Genomic DNA, 20,030 nt, shown 5'->3' with positions numbered 1-20,030 from the left:
ATAGGATGCTAAGTATTACACATGGTATTTTTCTTTTTTTAAAGATTTTATTTATTTATTTGACAGAGATCACAGGTAGGCAGAGAGGCAGCCAGAGAGAGAGGAAGGGAAGCAGGCTCCCTGCTGAGCAGAGAGCCTGACATGGGGCTTGATCCCAGGACTCTGGGATCATGACCTGAGCCGAAGGCAGAGGTTTTAACCCACTGAGCCACCCAGGTGCCCCACACATGGTATTTTTCTTAATCTGCTGAGCCACCCTGGAAGATAGCTAGAATATTATTCCCCATTTTTCAGGGGATCTGTCTGAGACTCAGGGTGGTGAATGGCTTGTTCTCTGCCTTGACTGCATGGGAAGGGATGGAAGGTACCAGGTCCAAGTTTCATATCTACACGTTCTCCTGGGGTGGCCAGGAGTATCTCTGGCTGGTCTCTGGCAAACTGAGAAGCTGATTTAACCGGAGGACAGGGCTGGCCTGGAGAGTGGGATTGGGGTGGCCCCCACAGAGCCGCAGCTGTTCATTCAGGCCAGGCCAGCGAGTCTTCACCTGGACCCTTCACTGCATCACAACCAGAAACCAGGTGGACAACACATGCACTCACAGATGACAACGGGCCTCCCACGAACAAGGAGGCCTCCTGAAAACTCTTGTTTGCAAAAATCACTTCCTCTAAATGGGGGAATTCCCTCTATCTTCTCTTCCCCACAAGTGGCTCCCAAGGGGGCCCCCTGAGGTGAGCAAGGGCTCAGCTGCTTCAGAACCAGAGAAAATCGGGGCGCCTGGGTGGCTCAGTGGATTAAGCCGCTGCCTTCGGCTCAGGTCATGATCTCAGGGTCCTGGGATCGAGCCCCACATCGGGCTCTCCGCTCCGCAGGGAGCCTGCTTCCTCCTCTCTCTCTGCCTGCCTCTCTGCCTACTTGTGATCTCTCTCTCTGTCAAATAAATAAATAAAATCTTTAAAAAAAAAAAAAAAAAAAAAAAAAAGAACCAGAGAAAATCAAGGGTGCCCAAAAGAAGGCCTGAGCAGAGTTCTCCCAGCCCCAAGAGCCAGCTGTGCCAAGTAGCCAAGGGCCTCTAGGCTACGGAGGACCTACTCCCCCAGGGGATACTGCAGTTGCCTGCTCTGTGGCTCTGACTGGTTATTGTTTCCTCCAGACATGTTCTTCATTCCATCCCTTCCTTCATCCCATCCCCCTAAAATAGAAGTTCCTCTGCTTTAAAGGCCAGGTTGGGACTATGCATTTGAAGCCTTAAAAAACACATGCGTCATCACAGATCTAGCAATCCACTTCCAGGAACCCTTCATCGGGAAATACTCAGACAAGGGGCACCTAGGTGGCTCAGTTGGTTAAGCGTCTGCCTTCACCTCAGGTCATGATCTCAGAGTTCTGGGATCGAGCCTGCTCCTCCCTGTCCTGCTCGTGCTCTCTCTCTTTGTCAAATAAATAAATAAAATCTTAAAAAAAAAAAAGGGCACCTGGGTGGCTCAGTGGGTTAAAGCCTCTGCCTTCGGCTCAGGTCATGATCTCAGGGTCCTGGGATCGAGCCCCACATCGGGCTCTCCGCTCTGCAGGGAGCCTGCTTCCTCCTCTCTCTCTGCCTGCCTCTCTGCCTACTTGCGATCTCTGTCTGTCAAATAAACAAATAAAATCTTTAAAAAAAATCTTAAAAAAAAGAAATAATCAGACAAGGACACAAAAAAATGCCTATTTTTCAGATGTCCATAACATTATTGTTTACACCAGAGGAAAAACTGAAAGTTATGCAAATGCCCAACGGTGAGAACTTGTTGACTAAATTGTGATGCATCTTATAGTAGAAGGTTGCATGGCCACCAAAAATGATGAGGTAATTTTGTATTAATAACTCTTTTTTTTTTTTTTAAGATTTGCTTATTTTAGGGGGAAGAGGGGCAGAGGGAGAGGGAGAGAGGGAATCTCCAGCAGACTCCCTGCCCAGTGCAGAGCCCAATGCCAGGCTGAATCCCACAACCCTGACATCACGACCCAAACCAAAACCAAGAGTCGAAAACCCAACCAACTGAGCCACCCAGACACCCCTGTATCTCTTGACTCTTAAACATGTTTTTTACACATTTCTCACTGGGAAAAAGCAGCATACAAGACAGTTTAATCGCATTTTAAGAAATATATCTTGCATGAAAAAAGATCTGGAAGCACGTATGTCAAAATGCCAACAATGATTACTCTATGCCGTGGGAATGTAGGTGATTTTTAGCATATTTTTCCCTGTTTGCTCAATATGTTCTCTTGGGTTTCTTTTCCCAAGATTGAACATGTATTGTTTGTTTCATGCTTGGAGTATGCTGTGAAAAGAAAAAAAATCCCAGCACTGCCTCAGGGCCGAGGGGATAGGATTGCCGCTGAATATGACAGGCCAGGCCCCGTTGTCATGACACCCACAGCAGGGCACGCGCCGCACCGCACCGTGGGCATTAGGCAACCGCACCGCACCAGGCATTAACTAACTACAGATGAGGTGAGGGCTTCAGAGAACGCACTTCTTTTGCTGATCTGAGGGGAGCCTGGAATACCCACGTCTAGACTCTCCTGAAGAAATGTCATTTAAGGGTGCCTGGGTGGCTCAGTGGGTTAAGCCTCTGCCTTCGGCTCAGGTCATGATCCCAGGATCCTGGGATCGAGCCCCACGTCGGGTTCTCTGCTTAGCAGGGAGCCTGCTTCCCTTCCTCTCTCTCACTCCGCCTCTCTGCCTACTTGTGATCTCTGTCTGTCAAGTAAATAAATAAATAAAATCTTAAAAAAAAAAAAAAAAGAAATGCCATTTAAGCTGAGTTTGGAAGGAGCAAGGCAAGGGTGGTGGGGAGGAGGGAGGGTGAAGAACATTCTGACCGAGCATCACTCGTTTAAAAGGGTGGGAAGGATTTGGGTCCGTGGAGGAACAGAGAAATGCCTGGTGTGGGGGGAGTGTGTGTGTTGGGGTTCTGTATCAGATTCTTAGGGCTGCTCTACGGAGGCCCTAGGAATGTGGTGGCTTAAAACAACAGAAATTTATTAAACAGAAATTGATTCACCACCTTCTCCTGCCCCCAGGGGATCCTTGGTTTGCAGCTCTGCCTCTCTCATAGCTTCCTCAGCTTTTGGTCTCTGTCTTCACAGGGCTTTTCCTCTTCTAATGAGGACGCCATCGTGTTTGGATCAGGTTGCACCCTAATGGCTTCATTTTAACTTGACTAAACCTGCAAAGACACTATCTCCAAATAAGATCACATTCACAGGTGCTGGGAGGCTAAGACTTCAACATATCTTTTTGGGGGACATAATTCAACCCCTAACAGGGTCTGTGGTATAGGAATGGGATGAGGGACGGGGTCTGTGACCAGGGCCTCAGAGCCAAGGGAGCATCACAGCGGTAGCACGCCTGGGATGTTCCTCAACGCTCAGAAAGACCAGCTGGACTGACAGGCAGGGAGCTCGAAGCTCTTCCAGACCCACCACCTTGGCATCTGAGGAAACCATGGGCCACAGGAGGAGGTGAGGTAGGAGTGAAGGTGGTTGCCAGCTCACAGGCTGCTGCCTTCAGGCCAGGGTTTGGGGGCTTGATCGCTCTGCTCCATGGGCCGGCTTGCTCCTGGGGCCTCCCCCTCACTTCCCGGTACTGGTATCTTCCCTCCAGACAGCCCCTGAGTACCTGTCGGGGCCGGCGCTAGCATTTCCATTTCCAGCTCAATTACAGCTGCCATAGGTCTCCCCTGAAACTCGTCATCAGTGTTCCTGGGAGAGAAATAAACCCCTAAACACTCATTCCGGGGACTTTGGGCCTGGGATAGCATGTTAGTGGGGTTGGGAGGACTCTGGGCTCTGAAGAACTGCCCTTTTGCCCACACAACCCCTTTCATGTTTACAGGTCCCTGATGTTCTTGCATAAAGGTCCCCAAATCCTGCTAGGACAGGGACTTGAGGGGGATTTTAAGATCAGTTAATTATGGTATTCCCGGGATCCAATCTGGCCTCTGGGTCTCCTAGCTATGTGACCTTGGCCCAGTTTTTTACATTCTTTGAGCCTCAGGTAGAGTGGGGATGGTAGTATCTTATCATATCAGACTGTCATGAGGATAAAAAGAAACACTGCGCTTGTAGACGACTTGCTCGAGATGCTCAGCGATTACTCATTCGACCTACCACCAGCAGCAGCACTGACAGTCCTTCTCTTGAGGTTGCCAGCTTCCATCACCTTGGCCTCTAAAATGGGCTCAGGTCACCTCTCCAGCAGACACAGATGTGAGTCTGACGCCAGCCACTTCCTTGCATTGCCCCATCATGGAGCCCACTAGTGTGTCATGGCCTTTCTTGGACAGGACAATATCCCAGTAGATGTGACAGAGAAAGAGGGGCTGGAAATGCATGATTGGGGGAGGGAACATGGGAGTGAATAATGGACCATGCCCTCCTGGAAGGAGGTATCCAACCTCCTGGATAGAGATCCAGTTGGTCTTTTTGTTGTTGGTGGTGGTGGTGGTGGTTTTTGCTAACAGCTTTATGGAGATAGAATTTCTAAAACATTATGACTCATATATTTAAAATGCCCAATTCAGGGACTCCTGGGTGGCAAAGTCAGTTGAGCATCCTGGTCTTTGTTTGGGCTCTGGTAGTGATCTCGGGGTATGAAATTAGGCAGATTCGGGCTCTGTGCTCAGTGTGGAATGTGTTTCAGATTCTCTCTCCCTCTCCCTCTGCCCCTCCCGCTCATGCTTTCTCTCTAAAATAAATCAATCTTTTCTTTTAAAGATTGATTTAAAAATCAATCTTTTCTTTTAAATTAATCTTTTCTTTTAAATCTTTAATTTAAATTTAAATTTAATTAATTAATTTATTTATTTATTTATTTATTTGACAGAGATCACAAGTAGGCAGAGAAGCAGGCAGAGAGAGAGGAGGAAGCAGACTCCCCGCTGAGCAGAGAGCCCGATGCAGGGCTCAATCCCAGGACCCTGAGATCATGACCTGAGCTGCAGGTAAAGGCTTTAACCCACTGAGCCACCCAGGTGCCCCTAAAATAAATCAATCTTTTAAAAAAATAAAATAAGGATGCCTGGGTGGCTCAGTTGGATAAGTGTCTGCCTTCGGCTCAGGTCATGATCCTGGAGTCCTGAGATGGAGCCTCATGACATTGGGCTCCTTGCTCAGCAGGGAGTCTGCTGCTCCCTCTGCCTCTCCCCTGCTCCATCACTCTCTTGCTCACTCTCTTTCTCAAATAAATGAATAAAATATTTTAAGAAATAAAATAAAATGTACAATTCATTACTTTTTAGTATACTCAGAATTGTACAACCATGACCACAATCAATTTTAGAACATTTTCTTCGCCCCCCGCAAAAAATCCTATAGCCATCACCACCCAACCACCCTCACTCCTACCTCACCCCAGGCAATCGCTAATATACCTTCTGTCTCTACAGATGTGCCTATTCTGGACATTTCCTATAAATGAAATAAAATAATTTGTTATTGTATCTGTCTTCTTACGTTTCTTTTTTCTTCTTTTTCTTTTAAAGATTTTATTTATTTATTTGAGAGAGAGACAGTGAGAGGGAACAAGAGAGGGGAAAGGGTCAGAGGGAGAAGCAGACTCCCCATGGAGCTGGGAGCCCGAGGCAGGACTCGATCCCTGGACTCCAGGATCATGACCTGAGCTTAAGGCAGTCACTTAACCAACTGATCCACCCAGGCACCCTCTTGTGTTTCCAAGGTTCACCCATGTTATAGCATACATCCAGACTTCATTCCATTTTATTGCTGAATATTGTGTAACTATATCACATTTATTTACTCATTCATTAATTGAGGACTTTTGAGTTGTTTCTGTTTTTGGCTATTAGGAATAATGCTGCTATGGACTTTATGTTTGAGTGTTTTCTGGACATACATTCTCATGTCTCTTGGGCATATACCTAGGAGTGTGGTTGCTGGGTCGTATGGTAACTCTTTGTTTAACTTTTTGAAGAACCATCAGACTATTTTCCAAAGTGGCTGCCCTATTTCACATCCCCCCCCAGCAATGTATGAGGGGTCTAATTTCTCTATATTCTAGCCTACCCTTGTTTCTTATCTATCTGTTTGATTGTAGCCATTCTAGTAGGTGTGAAGTAGTATCTCATTATGGTTTTGATTTACATTTCCCTGATGGCAAATGATGTTGAGCATCCTTCTGTGTGCTTATTGCCATCATATATCTTTTGCAAGAAATGTCTATTCATATCCTGAGCCCATTTTCAAAATTTTCAAAATTGGGTTGTCTTTTTCTTATTATAATAAAAATTTAGTATTGTAATTATCATGAGTTCTTTTTTATATTCTAGATACAAGTCCCTTGTCAGATATGTGCTTTGCAAAAATTTCCCCCTATTCTGTGGGTTGTCTTTTCACTTTCTTTGTGTTATCCTTTAAAACACAAAAGTTACTAACTTTGATGAAATCTAAATATCTATCTTTTCTTTGGTCTCTTGTCCTTTTGTACTATGTCTAAGAAGCTATTGCCTCATCAACGTCACAAAGATGCAAATCTATGTTTCCTTCTAAGAAGTTAGTAGTTTTGACTCTTACATTTAGGACTTTGGTCCATTTTGAGTTTTTCGTATGTGGTGTGACATAGGGTTCATATTTATTCTTTTAAGTGTAGACATCCAGTTGGCCCAGCATCATTTCTTGAAAAGACTATCTTTCTCTGATGAATTCATTTTAGCGCCATTATCAAAAATCATCCATATGGGGGACACCTGGGTGGCGCAGTTGGTTGGATGGCCAATTCTTGGTTTTGGCTCCATTCAAATTCTTGGTTTTGGCTCAATGCAAAGTCTGCTTGGGATTCTCTCTCCCTCTCCCTCTACCCCTCCTGCTCATTTTCTCTCCTTCAAATAAATAAATAAATCTTTTTTTAAAAATCAACTGACTGGGAATGTAAGACTATATTTGTGAATTCTCAATTCTTTTCCATTGATCTGTATGTCTATATTTATGCTAGTCCACACCATATTGATTACTATAGTTTTGTAGTAAGTTTTAAAATTGGGAAATGTGAGTCCTCCAACTTGGCTCTTCTTTTTCATGATTGTTTTGGCTATTCTGGGTCCCATAAATTTCTATATGAATTTTGGGATCAGCTTATCAACTTTCTCGAGGATCCTAGCTGAAATTTTGACAGGGATTGTGATGAATCTAATAAGAATATCACCATCTTAACATAAGTCAAGTCAATAAACATAAGGTGTCTTTCCATTTATTGAGATCTTTGTTTATTTTTAGCAATGTTTTCCAGTGTATAGAGTATAAGTTTTACCCTTCTTTTGTTAATTTATTCACAAATGTTTTTTGGAATGTTTTATTGTGGTAAAATAAATATAAAAGTTGTCATTTTAACCATTTTAAGTGTAAAATTCAGAGATATTAATTACATTCACATTTTTGTACAATCACCACCTCTACATATTTCTAACATTTTTAATCATTTCAAATAAGCTGTCTACCCACTAGGCAATAACTCCCTATTTTCTCATCCCCTCCGCCCCTGGTAAACTTTAATCTACTTTTCTGTCTCTGTGAATTTGCCCATTGCAGGTATTTTATATAAGTGAAATCATACAATATTTGTCCTTTTGTGTCTGGTTTATTTCACTTATCATAATGTTTTCAAGGTTCATCCATATAGCAGCATGTATCAGACCTTGATTCTTTTCTATGGATCAATAATCTATGCATATATATATATATATATATACACACACACACACACACACACACATACACACTACATTTTGTTTATTCATTCATCTGTTGATGGATGCTTGGCTCGTTTCCACCTTTTGACTGTTGTGAGTGATGCTGCTATGAACATATGCAAGCATTTGTTTTGAGTCCCTGATTTCAATTCTTTAGGTCATATACATAGAAGTGGAAATGTTGGGTCATATTCTAATTCTATGTTTTAACATTTTGAGGAAACACCAAACTGTTTTCTCTTCTGTTCTTTTTTTAAAAAAATTATTTATTTTTATATTTGAGAGAGAGAGCACATGAGGAGGGGGAGAGACAGAGGGAGAAGCAGAGTCCCTGCTGAGCAAGGAGCCGATGTGGGGCTCAATCCCAGGACCTGATCATGACCTGAGCCGAAGGCAGACACCCAACAAACTGAGCCACCCAGGCATCCCTCTCTTCTGTTCTTTTTATTTATTTATTTATTTATTTATTTTTCTTCTGTTCTTTTTAATGCTATCGTAGGTGGACTTATTTTCTTAATTTCATGAGATCTGTTATTTTGTATGCAGCTTTTTAGCTAAGGAACATATCATAGGTGTATTTGTAATGCAATAAAAATAAAATCGTCCTTTTAAAAAAGATTTTATTTATTTATTTGACAGACAGAGTTGACACAAGCAGGCAGAGAGGCAGGCGGGGTGGGGGGAGAGCAGGCTCCCCGCTGAGCAAAGAGCCCGATGTAGGGCTCGATCCCAGGACCCTGGGATCATGACCTGAGCTGAAGACAGAGGCCTTAACCCGCTGAGCCACCCAGGTGCCCCAATCATCATAATTTTTGTTATATGCCCAATATTCTATAATAGAGAATTATGAATCATGAATGAAGCAGTCACCGACTATTGGGGATTTAGATTCTTTTAAATTTTTCTCTATAAGAAGCTTTGCAGGGGCACTGTGTCAAATAAATGAATAAATAAAATCTTAAAAAAAAATAAACTTTGCAGTAAACGTAAGGAGGTGCATCTTTGCACACTCACTTTTCTTTTTTTTTTTTTTAAAGATTTTATTTATTTATTTGACAGCGAGAGAGAGAGATCACAAGTAGGCAGAGAGGCAGGCAGAGAGAGAGAGAGAGAGGGAAGCAGGCTCCCCGCTGAGCAGAGAGCCCGATGCGGGACTCGATCCCAAGACCCCGAGATCATGACCCGAGCCGAAGGCAGTGGCTTAACCCACTGAGCCACCCAGGCGCCCCCACACTCACTTTTCTGATTATTAGGACGAGTCTCAGAAGTGGGGTTGCTGGGTCAAAGATTATGTGCAGTTTTCAAGCTTCTGAAGAGTAGTACCAAAGGACTCACTCTGCATATATGCTGTTTGCTTTAGAAGCAAAATAGGGAAAAATGAGAAAATAGGAAACAACCCAAACTTTCGACACCACAGGATTAGTTCAAATAATGAGGGTATGTCCACAGAGCGGCAGGGTGGGCAGCTGCAACAAGGGATGCAGCCCTACACTTTCTGATGTTGAAGTATTTTGAAGTTACAGAACTGGGATGCCTGGGTGGCTCAGGTGGTTAAGCATCTGCCTTCAACTCAGGTCATGATCCCAGGGTCCTGGGATTGAACCTTGGGTCAGTCTTCCCTGCTTGGCGGGAAGCCTGCTTCTCCCTCTCCTACTCCCCCTGCTTGTGTTCCCTCTTTCAAATAAACAAATCAAATAAAAATCTTTTAAAAAATGAAGTTATAGAACTCGTTATAAAATAGTTCATATTAAGTAAACATTCAAGGAAATATCACATAGCTCCTTCAAGAATTGAGGCAGCGCCCTATATACTGAAATGGAAATATCTGAGAGATGGTATAGTGAGGGGAAAGAGCACACTGCAGAACAGTGAGTGTGGAAACCAAAGGGTAGCTCTGCTTATGTATTTGTAATATTTGTAATAAATATGCAAGAAGTTGGTGAGCATCAAGGAGGGCAACTGAGTGGGTGGAAGCCAGGGAGAGAGGGAGACTCACTTGCACCTGCATATCATTTTGTACTTTTGTCCTTTTAAGTTTTATTTTGTGCACATTATTACCTATTCCAACATTAAATAAAATAGCAGTAAACCACAGTATTTATATTATAATCCCATTTTTATTGTTGAAAGTAGATGTATATCTTTGAGTGGGAAAAAGTCTGGTTGTAAATACAACAAAATGTTCATAATGGTTATTTTGGAAGGAGATTTGGGGTAACTGGAAGTTTAAAAACATATCCGTAAACCCTCTTACATTGCTGGTGGGAATGCAGGCTGGTATAGCCACTCTGGAAAATGGTATGGAGTTTCCTCAAAAAGTTAAAAATAGAGCTACCCTACTACCCAGCAATCATACTACTGGGTATTTATATACCCTAAAGATACAAATGTAGTGATCTGAAGGGGCACCTGCACCCCAATGTTACAGCAGCAAGATCCACAATAGTAAAATTATCGAAAGAGCCCAGATGTCCATCGACAGATGAATGGGTATAGACGATGTGGTGTATATATACTATGGAATACTGTGCAGCCATCAGAAAATGGAATCTTGCCATTTCCAATGACGTGGTTGAAACTAGAGGGTATTATGCTAAGCAAAATAAGTCGATCAGAGAAAGACAATTAGCATCTGATTTCACTTATATGTGGAATTTAAGAAACAAAGCAGAGGATCATAGGGGAAGGGAGGAAAAAGTAAAATAAGATGACCTGAGGGTTGCTGGCAGGGAGGAAGGTAGGAAGATGGGTAACTGGGTGATGGGCATTAGGAGGACACGTAATGGAATGAGCACTGGGTATTATATGCAAATGATGAATCACTGAATTCTGCCTCTGAAACTACTAGTACACTGTATGTTAATTAATTGGATTTAAATAATATCAAATCAAATCAAATCAAATCAACAGATCCACAAACCTCCAATACACCTCCCTTCAAAAGGCGGAGACTAATCCCCTCTCAAGCATAGGACTAACTGGATCACTAGTTCCGGGGACAGTCAGCTGCCGTGCTCACAAGACACTCATGCAGCTACGGAGAGGTCCGAGTTGTGAGCTTCAAGGCCTCCTACCAACCACCAGCCACATCTTGCCAGGCATACAAATTAGCAGCCTTGGAAGTGAAACCGCCAGCCCTGGTCAAGCCTTCAAATCATGGCAGCTCTGACTGACAGCTTGATTGCAATCTCATGAGAAATTCAGAGCCACAACCGCCCAACTAAGCAACCCCAAAATTCCTGGATCTGAGAAATTGTGAGATAATCCGTGTTTGTTGTTTGAAGCTACTAAGTTTTCGGGTAATTTGTTACACAGCAATAGATATTATAATACCAAGTAATTTTGGATTTCCATTTTGTTTATTGTATTTAGAAATGTTTATTAAAATGAACACATATTGTGAGAGTAATCAAAACAGAGGAAGAAATGAGCCAGAGAACAGTGGAAAAACAGCTCAGTCTGAGGTTCATTAATTCAGCTGTGGATCCTTAGATGGGGATGCTCTGGTTTCTTAGCAGTCTTCCTGAAGCTTCTTTAAGGGCTTTAGCGGACCTCAGGTGTATTTTGACTTGCCATCAAAAGCCTGCTACCTGGGGCACCTGGGTGGCTCAGTGGGTTAAAGCCTCTGCCTTTTGGCTGCAGTCATGATCCCAGGGATCTGGGATCGAGCCCTGTATCTGGCTCTCTGCTCATCGGGGAGCCTGTTTCCCTTCCTCCTCTCTCTGCCTTCCTCTCTACCTACTTGTGATCTTTCTGTCAAATAAATAAATAAAATCTTAAAAAAAAAAAAAAAAAAGGCCGCTACCTTCCTGGGCTGTGTTCATGGGAAGGTAGATCTGCATCATGGAAGGTGACATTGTGGTTCCCCCACAGCCCACAATCAGACCGGATCTGGGCATTAGACACTGATGTCTAGAAGCTGTTGAAGGCCCAGAAGTTGTCTCTTCCTTCTTTTGAGGGCCCCTTGTCTCATAGCTCTTTTCTCGGCTGTGCACTCCAACAAGACTCGACCTTGTCAGCGTTCCAGATACTCCATGCTCTCCCACTGCCTAGATGGCTCTTCCTGTCCCCTGTGCTGTCCCCAACCCTCCCCGCTGCTACCTCATGATGCTGCATTTCCTGGTGAGCAGACTAAGCTCAGGGCATGGGCAAAACTCTCTCAATTTTCCCTTATTGTATAAAAAGATTTATTTCCCTAAATAAATAGGGAATAGCCTAGGTGGCTCAGTTGGTTGGGCAACTGCCTTTGGCTCAGGTCATGATCCCGGAGTCCTGGGATTGAGTCTCACATCGGGCTCCTTGCTCAGCAGGGAGTCTGCTTCTGCTTCTCCCTCTCCCTCTGTTGCTCCTCCTGTTTGTGCTCTCTCTGTCCCTCTCTCTCAAATAAATAAATAAAATCTTTAAAAAATTAAAAAATAAAAAGATTTATTTGTCCATTTGAGAGAGAGAGAGCGAGCACATGAGCCAGGGGAGGGGCAAAGAGAGAGAATCGCAAACAGACTCCCCACTGAGCACGGAGCCAGACATGGGTTTCAATCTCATAACCGCCAGATCACCACCTGAACCTAAACCAAGAGTCGGACACTCAACCAACTGAAGCATGCAGGCACCTCCCCTAACTTTTCTTTAAAACTTTGGCGTTTGAATAGCCCTGTAGCTGCTCACCTGACCACAGGGAGATCTCTCTAGGAAGTCTCCCCAGACCTCGTGCTGGTTAAGGGCCTTGCTTCTGCTCTATGTCAGTCCAAATCTTTCCTGTTTGGCCATGTGCATGCTTCCTTGTTACTGCTGGCTGGTTGCTGGTTTCTTGGACAGACTATAAGCCATGGAGGGCAGCATCAACCTTGCTTGCTCTCTACTGTGGCCCCAAAGTCTGACACACAGTAAATGCTCTGTATAGACCTGAACAATCTCTCCAAATGTCTGAAGGGCTGTATGAGGGAGAAGAGCCTTTCTCTTTGTAACCACAGAAGGCAGAGCTAAGACAAATCAAAGTGAGTATCAGATTTTGTTTCTAAATGAGGAAGAATCTTCTAATAATATAGGCTGCCAATGAGATAGTGAGCTGTAATCACCAAAGGAGTTTCCAAGAAGCCTGGTAGGCTCTCTGTGAGGGGTGGGCTGCAGAATCTCTAAGTTTCCAAGATCCCAGGCAAGCCGGGCTTTTGAGGAAGTCATGAAGGTGTCTTTTTGGTGGGGGAAGGGCAAGGAGGTAAATTTGTTTTTCCCACTTGAGGAACTCACTTGTGATTCAGACTAAGCACAGCTGGTCAAGTTCACCCACCCACACTTCCTCTTCCCAACCCATCTCTTCTCTTACCTGCGAGAGGCCTTATGGTTGGCACTGGTGACACCTGGTGGCCATTTGGACTAGGAGCGGAGCAACCCTATCATCAACTGGTCCTTCTGATTCATGGCTAAATCCCAGGCAGGAGGCCCTCACCTTTGAGGAATGAATGAATGAATGAATGAATGAATGAATGCAGACAGTAAAAAGGAGGAGGAGGAAGATATACTGCCTCTTTGGGCCTGGAGACTTAATCAAGAGGACCAACCAAACCTGTGGGAGACAGCTGGAGAATTCATGCACTCAGGGATATACAGACAAAAGGGCCTCTCCTCTCTCTCCTTCCTCCCTCCTCTGTCCTATGTCCTAGGGGCACATGTGAAGGGAGGGAAAGGGCTATTTTGAGAAAAGGCTAAAGTTAACCAAAAGCTGTTCCTGTATCTTAGCTTAACTGTGCTCTAGAGCTATAGGCTTGGTCAGACATGCCTGGGTAAGTCTCCTTTCAAAAAGAGGATTTAGAGGTGTGGAAAGGGCAGGAACCCGCCTAAGGCCCCACAATCAGATTGTAGCAGAACCCCAGCTTTGGTTCTTTAGGTCAAATCATAGAATTTGACCACCTTAGATAGAAACAGAAAGGAAAGGAGCCGTTGGTGTGGAGCATAGAGGAACAAGGCCGACAGGGTTCACCAGCCATGGGAGACTCCCCCAGCATGCATCTAGGCCCTTCCAGCTGAAGAGCTGGGGCACTTTCTCTACCCCAAACTGAATGGGTATTCCCTCCCCACTCTCTCAGAGCCCACCTCTCAACCAGTCTGCTTTATACCCAACGCTTCAACTATATGGACAGGGTTCACCTCCCAGAGCCTGATTTTCCTATCTGCAAAGGGATTATTGAAAGTGTGAGGCAGGCTGAATGCCAAATGCTTAGAGTGGGGTTCGTTGTGTGGTAAGCATTCAGTAAGAATCTGTGGGGTAGGCCCGTGGCTCAGTTGGTTAAGCCTCTGACTCTTGATTGCCGCTCTTGATCTCAGGGCTGTGAGATCAAGTCCTTGTGTTGGGCTCCTCGCTTAGCAGGGAATCTGCTTGTCGCTCTCCCTCTGCTCCTCCCCCAACTCATACATGCTCTCCTCTCTCTCAAATAAGTAAATAAGTAAAATCTAAAAAAAAAAAAATCAGGGGTGCCTGGGTGGCTCAGTCGGTTGAGAGTCCAACTCTTGATTTTGGCTCAGGTCACAATCTCAGGGTCATGAGATGGAGCCCTGAGTCAGGCTTGGTACTGGGTGTGGAGCCTGCTTGGGATTCTCTCTCTCCCCCTCCCTCTGCCTCTCCTCCACCCTCGCTTGCTCTCTCTTGTGTTTGCTCTCTCTCTTAAAAAAAAAAAAAAAAAGAATCCTAGCAACTATTACCATAGTAATACTGTAGACCCAGTTCAAGTCTTTCCCACAACCCCCATTTAGATGGAAACATCTTTTAAGGGCAGCAGCATAAGGTTTTGGGGGGTTTTCTTAAGATTTTATTTATTTTTGCGAGAGAGAGAGCACAAGTGTGGGGCAGAGGGAGAGGCAGACTCCCCACTAAGCAGGGAGCCCAATGTGGGACTCGATCCCAGGACCCAACCTGAGCCAAAGGCAGATGCTTAACTAGCTGAGCCACCCAGGCACCTGGGGACAACAGTTACCCTGACTCTGTAACTAGAGAAGACTCAGGACACAGAAGTGGTCTGTGTTGACTCTAGAGGGCACCTGCTGACTGGTTTCCCTTAGTGCCTTCCCTACAGGTTGGACAGAGGGTGGCCCTGCTGTCTGAGGCTGACTCTCTGGCTTTCCATTCCTTGAGGCTGTAATGAATCATTCATATGGAATGGGCTTGGGATCTCTCTGATAGGCCAAGAAACAGAGAGACAGGGTGCTGCCAGGAGTACAAAGATGCCATTCCTCAGATGACCTGGATGGGGAAGGGGGACTCAAAACCCCAGCAGAGGAGGAGGGATAGGTCCATGAGGCCACAGAGAAGAAAGCTGATATATGGGTACAGGTTCTCCTTGGCTTCCTTGGGAGCAGTGTACCTCTGACGCAGACCCCTGTGGGTAGTAGTATGAGGGGAACTGGAAGGGCCCACAGCTACCTAATCATTCCCCCTCCTCCATCCTCAGGGCTCATTTATTCTGGGTTGCTCTACTTTCTCATGCCATCATGCCAGGTCCTAGAGTTGCCCTCAGCTTGGAATATCCACAGACATTCACTCACTCAATGGTCAACAAGTATTTATTGAGCCCCTCCCGTGTACCAGGCACCTTGCCATGGGAGCTTACGTTGTGGTTGTAGGGACAGACAAAGGAGGGGACAGGCAAAACTCCACTTAGTTAGTCCTGTTTTAGGAGAAAGCCCAGGGCCTGCAGAGGGCAGGAGAGAGGAGCCTTTAAACTCCATCCAAAGGAATGGGCAAGGTATAGTCTCTAGGCAAGAGGAGCCTGTGTGCAGGCCAGGGGGGAAGAGCCCTGGGATTTTTCAAGAGCTGCAAGAAGTGAGTGTCAACCACAAGAGAACTGTCAAGCATGGGTGCCACTTCCAGGGCCTGAGGTGGGGACCCCAAATCAGCACAGTTAACAAGCCCCGCTAGTGATTTCCATACAGGTGGGACTCTGGCTCAACATGTGAGAAAAGCATTAGGAAGATGGGCTGGAGTTCACAGGGGCCACACTGTGAAAGCCTGGTAGGTCAGACCGAGTTTGATCTCTAAACCAAAGGAAAAGGAAAGCCACTGAAGAGCGTTCATCCTGGGAACACCAGAATCTTTAGGAAGACCCCTCTGCAAAATGGGTTGAAGAGCACTGTACTGCTGGCTGATGTGGCCTTCCAGCTGGAGTGGATGTTGGCCTGAATCAAGAACGAGGCGGTGGGGACAAAGAAGAAGCCAGCTTTGGGAGAGGAGGTGGGATCCTCCTCTGTGGCCGTGCCTGCTGCCTGAGGATGCACAGGATAGGTAGGGTTGGGGAAGGTACCGCACGCCCGGGACTCGAGTCGGAAGGCCCCACACTCAGGCGCGCGCTGAGTCCACAGGTGGAGAGAGGTCAGACAGGCCCAGACTGCGGCTGGTTCCAAACCCTTCCTCTGTCCCTTTGGTCCCCTCGCTCCAGCTTCTACCATTCCCGGCATACCTCGGGGCGGTGACCTCATGGGGCTCGGGTGCCAAGGCCCGCGCGTCCGCTAGATGGCACTGCTCCCGGCACTTCTCGGCCCGGCCAACCTGGCTTGGCTCTCGGCGAGGTTAGGGAAGACCCGCTTAGCCTGCCAGGGATCGCTCCGGCTCCGGCTTGGGCTCGGGCTCCAGCTCCGGTTCCGCATGGGCGACAGGTCCCGCCCTCTTCGGGCGGAGCGGTTAGCCTTGGAGCCGCCCGCTGCCTGGCCGCCTGGGGCCCTCGCCTCCGCGCTTTTTCCTTAGAGAGTCCGCGGTTGTACACGTTTCTGGCGCGCGCGGTTCCGAAACCTGGGCGCCAGTCTGGAGAGCGCTGTCGTCCTCACGCCCACATTCGGGCAGTCGTGGAGTCTGGTTGGCTTTTCTGCCCTCTCCAGAGCCCTTCCCTGAACCCTGCCCTCTCTCAGGTCTGCCTGTGTAAGTAGAGGAATAGACTCTAGAATCAAACGCTAGCTCTGACCTTGAGGAAATTATCTCCTGCTCCAGTTTCCCTTCAGATTAGATGGAATTCGTAATACCACTCATAAGATTGTTGGAATTGTACATGAATCATGTTTTTCATTATAAAGCAAGTGGTCAATACATACCAGCTATTTGAACGTTTCTCTTTGTGTTGTTGAAATATAGTCACTGACCCAGACTTTTCGATGGCTTCTGACTGCCCTCAGGATCCAGTCCAAAACTTTAGCTTAGCCTGCAAGAACCTTTCAGTCTCATTTCCTGTCATTTCCCATCTCTTCCTCCCTCTCCTTCCTCCCTCTCTTCAACATCCTTTGTTGGTTTTATCACAGACTTCTCTGTGCCTTGACCTGACTACCTTTTCCCATTTTCTCTTCTCACTTTTGAGGAGAGAAACCTGTCAACCCCCGCCCCCCCCATGATTCCAAAGTTTGAAGATGCCCAGAATTGGCGTTATCAGAAACAAAATGGAAAGACTGAGGAAAAATATGTCACAGTTATGAATATGTTTGATCACTCTGTGCTTAAAGGGACAGAAATAGCTGGGGAGATGATTGCGTTGGGATATTAAAAGAGAAGAGGATCAGGGAGGGAGGAGTAAATAAAAAGAGTTTCCCTCACCCTTTAGCTCAACAGGTGGCCAGGCTCTGAGGAGCCCCCCTGACTGCCCTCCCACCCCCACCCTGGCACAGGAAGCAGGTCAGGTCTCCAGACAGACTGGTTTATAGGTTCTTAGAGGCTATTGCTGCACACTTATCTGAGCAACTTTTCTGGATCTGGGAATGGATGGCACTGAGTCACCTGTCCATTGGCATTGGTCCCCTGAAAACCAGAGGCAAGCATATGTGAGGAGACCAACCAGATCTGGGACCATGTGAGCTCTTGGAGGTCTGAATCGACAGTCTCTGAGGGTAATATGGGCCCCAGCAGACTCCTTAAATAACCTGGTACTCCCATACTCATGCCCAATGTCCTTCAGCACTCACCCACCAATCATGTCATCCCAAGCCTCCACTGAACTGGGCCAATCTCACAGAAGTGAGGGGCATGGAGTATTAACCCCCTTCCCAGCTATCTGAGTTTCCCCAGTACTTATGAATATGTGTTCTAGACATTGGGCTGGGCAATGCTCAATAGATGGGACATATAGAACAATGTCCTTCTTGCCCTCTTGGGACTCACAGTCTAATGACAGAGATGAGTCAGTCATCTCTGATGACTTGTCACAAGATGTGACAAGTGGGATGAGAGGATTATGTGAACTAGGGACCAGCGATGCTGTGCAGTGCTTAGAGGCCTCAAATGGCATCAGATGATACTGTGAATGTGCTTAGTGCTAAACATGACATGCAGGAAGTATTCAAAAAATACTCGAGAAGCCGTTGAAGATACAGAAGCCTAGCGTCCAGCTTATCCTCTTAAGTCTTCTGCGGACTCCCCAGCCAATATGAACTACCCCCAGTCAATCTCTGTAGTCATCATTCACAGCACCCCTGGGTAGAAATGAGCATCCTCTCCTCCCCCTCACAGATAGCCTGGGTTCATCACCTGAACAGAGGACAATGGAGGGGGGACAACAGTGGGAGAAAGATGGGAGGGCTGCACCTCTGGAGGAGGTAGCTCAGATCTTTAGGTGCCAGTGGACACCAAAGGACCCACTGGATGGAAGGCAGCTCCTTTAGGGCTTGTCTTGGAGGTCCATTTGTATGAGAATGAGAAAGCATCAATTGTCCAAATCAAAAAAAGAGAAGTGCTCTCCTTGGCCCTGACTGGTGGCGTCCTCAACTCTCCAGATCACCAAATACACACCTGCTGATGCCAAAGAGTGTCCAGAAAGAGACCACAGAAGTGCTTGGGTCTTCTTTGTTGCTACTGCTTTTCTTTTGACCCAAACTTTTAGATCTGCTGGGGTTTCTTATTCTGGAGTTCAGTGGGCCACAGGGAGCCAGGAATCCATCCAGGGACTAAATATAAAGCCAGTCTATCAACAGCCATCTCTACCCAAGTTTTGCCAAATGTGGGCTTTTTCTTTTCTCATTACAGGGTAAATATACACTTGTTTGCAAATAAATTAGAAGCCACAGAGAAGCAACAAAAAGAAATATTTTGTATAAATTTTATCATTTTCCTCAAAAATATGAAAAGTTAAACAAAACATATTCTGAACATTTGCTCCAATCACTAAAACCTTCTGCTGCACAGTTTGTAATGGCTATAGAGTGTTGCGTTAGAGATAGATGTGTGTGTGTGTGTGTGTTTGTGTGTGTGGATGTGTGTGTGTGTAGCCCATCACCTATCATTAGACACAGAGCTTGTTTCTGGTTATAAATAACACAAGAGGACCATCCTTCTAACAAAATCCTCACAAAGTCCCTTAGTTATTTCAAGGTACATTTCTAGGTGTGGATTTGCTGGGTCAAAGGGCATCCTTTTTTTTTTTAAGATTTTATTTTTGTATTTAACAGAGAGAGAGAGCAAGCACAAGCAGGGGGAGCTCAGATGCCCCCATTTTTAATTATATTGTCAAAATACAGATGCACCTATTTAGTGTCAGATTTTAGGAGTCAAGGGGGCACTTGGGTGGCTCAGTCAGTTAAGCACCTGCCTTTGGCTCAGGTCATGATGCCAGGGTCCTGGAATTGAGCCCTGTGTCAGCCTTTCTGTTCAGCCCAGAGTCTGCTTCTCCTTCTTCCTCCATCCCTCCCCCTGCGTGTGTGTGTGTGTGCGCGCGTGCACACACACGCGTTCTCTCTCTCAAATAAATTAAATCTTTTTAATTTTTTAAAGATTTTATTTATTTATTTGACAGAGAGAGAGAGAGAGAGACCAAGAGAGAGAGAGAGAGCACAAGTAGGGGGAATAGCAGGCAGAGGGAGAGGGAGAAGAAGACTTCCCACTGAGCAAGGAGCCTGATGCAGGGCTCGATCCGAGGACCCTGGGATTACGACCTGAGCCAAAGACAGACACGTAAAGACTGAGATACCCAGGCGCCCCAATAAATTAAATATTTTAAAAAAAAGATTTTAAGAGTCAAGTTAGGAGATAAAGCTGTCATTTGGTGGAGAGGTGTGGACGGGAGGAAAGGAAGCCAACCTGGGTTTGCACTTGTTTCTAGGGAGTCCTGGGATGTGAAACTAGAAAATGTTTCATATAAATACGGAACCAGTTGGCTCCCCTACTCCAGCTTCCCAGTGTGTTCTTCTAGTTCCCCACCAACCAGGACCCCCCAAGAGATCTTTAGGAGGGGAGGGAAGCCTGTCCCTAGGGAGTGGTGGATTAGGGTCAGTGGTACTAAACTGATGACCTAAACCATTCTGCTTTTCCTCGGGATTTCATT

Source organism: Meles meles, chromosome 3, assembly GCF_922984935.1.
Source record: "Meles meles chromosome 3, mMelMel3.1 paternal haplotype, whole genome shotgun sequence".
Lineage (NCBI taxonomy): Eukaryota > Metazoa > Chordata > Mammalia > Carnivora > Mustelidae > Meles > Meles meles.
This window is presented reverse-complemented; position numbering follows the sequence as displayed.